This window comes from Sciurus carolinensis, chromosome Y, assembly GCF_902686445.1.
Source record: "Sciurus carolinensis chromosome Y, mSciCar1.2, whole genome shotgun sequence".
In the NCBI taxonomy this organism is placed as follows: Eukaryota; Metazoa; Chordata; class Mammalia; order Rodentia; family Sciuridae; genus Sciurus; species Sciurus carolinensis.
Window position 1 is genome coordinate 2038259 of NC_062233.1, and position 2455 is coordinate 2040713.

Sequence of the window (2455 nt, forward strand, 5' to 3'; positions counted from 1 at the left end):
CCCTATGTGCCCCAGTGAGGCAATTCTCAGAACCTAAAGGAAGAAGAGCTGGCAAAGTTGTCATATGCCAGCAGCCAATCCCTCCTGAAATGAAGGTAGTTTCACTTGGTCTCTCCTAAACAGGAGAGAATGTCCAGGAAATGAAGTATTTAAAAAGCAATGAAGATCTGACTAATCCCAGCACTGCATTTAACTGAGTGTTCAGGAGTGTGTGGGATGAGAAGGGAATCAAGTAGCAGCATTCGGAAGCAGTCCTGGGTTCATCCTGATAAAGTTTCTCTCCCTATTCAGGGAGCGGTTGCTTTATATGTTGGGAGGGAGGTGGAAGGAGGTCTGACTAAACATTTGTGGTGTTCTTTTTAACAGGCGGGATGTATTCATCTCCACAGCGGAGCCTTTTCCAGATCTATTGGACTCATTAACCTGCCTTTCAAAGACCCATGTGATATCCTCAAAAGTCCTGCATCAGGTCTCAGGGACTTTGAAGAAGGTAAAGATCAGGAACATAATGAGGAATGTGGCAAAGACAAGAAAAGCATAGGCTCCCAAATAGACTGCAGCTGAGGGAAAGAGCAGTCGAACTAAAAAGTTTGAGGTCCAGTTAGAACAGCCAGCCACTTCCATGGCAGCTGGGCGTGGTCCCTGTCCAAAGAGTTCAGCCACAATAAACCACAGAATGGGTCCTGGTCCAATCTCAAAGAAGGCCACATAGACCAAGATAGCTGTGATACAGACAAAGCTCATCGAATCATACTCATCCTTCAATAACAAAGAAATAGTCATGGTGATGGAACACACAGCCATCCCTCCAAGGCCTATCATATGTAAAATCCTTCTTCCTGCCCTTTCCACCAGAAACAGAGAAACTACAGTGAAATAGAAACAGAGAAACTACAGTGAAATAGTGTTAACCACACCCGTTCCAATGGTGGCATGTATTGGCTCCTCAACAGCTGTGTCCTTGAAGATTCGTCTTGAGTAATAGAACACAGCATTGATCCCATAGAACTGGGAGAGCTGGGATTGCTGCAGCACAATGGAAATGAGGATGGGCTGTTGGTAGCTCAATGATCTAAAGAGCTGCAGCATAGAGACTTGCTTTTCTTATGACATTCTAACACTCTCTTCTTTCATCTCCAGAATATCCTGGTTCACATCCTGTGTGCCCCATAACCATTGGAGGATCCTATTAGCATTCTCTTCTTCTTAAGAACAAGAATCTAGGACTTTCAGGGCAAAATGGAAGGGTTATACTTTGTAGGATAGCCGGAATGATTGTTAATCCCAACAGCACAGACCACCATTCTTCAGAGCCCAGGATAAATTCCAGACCAAAGATCTGAGCCACCAGAATCCCAGTGATGATCCCCAGCTGGTTGAGAGTGGGGCAACCCACAGAGCAGTGGATGATACTTCTCCAATGTACATGAGCACAAAACCTGTGCAGAGTCCGCAGAAAAGGCCAATAATCAAGCGACACAGGATTAACATCTCAACTGACTCAGCAATCTTGCAGAACCCCATGAGGCAGCCACCAGTGGTGGCCAACAGGCTGACAAAAAGCATTAAACTGTACCTGCCAAGCAGCTGACAAAGAGTCCAGCTGAAAAGGAGTCCATCATACCACCAACAGAGAAGATGGCCACAGATAAGGACCAAAGGCTTGTGAGTAATGTACTGGGTAGGTCTTCTTCTAACCTTTCTTTAAAAGTGTAGTTGAGAAAGTCTTTTATGAGAGTCTTAGGAGCATTGATAATTCCACTATTGTAGCCTTACTGGAAAGAGCTGATTGTAGCAACAGAGATAGCGAAGATCAGAGATGGGGTCACCTTCAGTGTCCCCATGGTCCTAGTTTAGTTTTCTTCAAATCCCAAAGAAAAATCTAGGGATGGAATTTCAGAGTCACCTCTTCCAACCAACAAAACCTTCAAAATATCCTTCTCGGCAACCAAGTTCTCTTCAGGTCTTCAGTAGTAATCTGCACTCATTCTCTCCAATACAGCATCTCTCTGTCCCAGACATTTTGATATGCTGTTTCATCATTCTCATTTACCTCTAAGAATTTTTTAATCTCCAGCCTGATGTTTTATGTTATCAATGTTTCATTCAATTTAACTAAATTTGATTTAGTTTTTGTTTGGAGATTATTCCAGGTATTGGAGTAATTTCTGCTTTTTATTTTGTTATTGATTTCTAATTTCATTCCATTATGATCTCATAGAACCAAGGCAGTGTTATTTTTTTTGCATTTACTAAGGACTGCTTTGTGGCATAACATATGGTCTATTTTTGAGAAGCTTCCATTTGCTGCTGAAAAGAAAGTGAATTCATTCATTGATGGATGGAATATTCTATATACATCTGTTAAGTCTATGTTATTGAATGTGCTATTGAGTTCTATGGTTTCTTTGTTTAGTTTTGTTTGGAAGATCTATCCAGTGGTGACAGTGGTGTC

General features: G+C 42.2%; 1 pseudogene; it reads right to left on the bottom strand.

The window, feature by feature from the left end:
- Positions 1-337: 337 nt before the first annotated feature.
- Positions 338-1844, bottom strand: LOC124973035 (solute carrier family 2, facilitated glucose transporter member 3-like; annotated as a pseudogene).
- Positions 1845-2455: the final 611 nt, after the last annotated feature.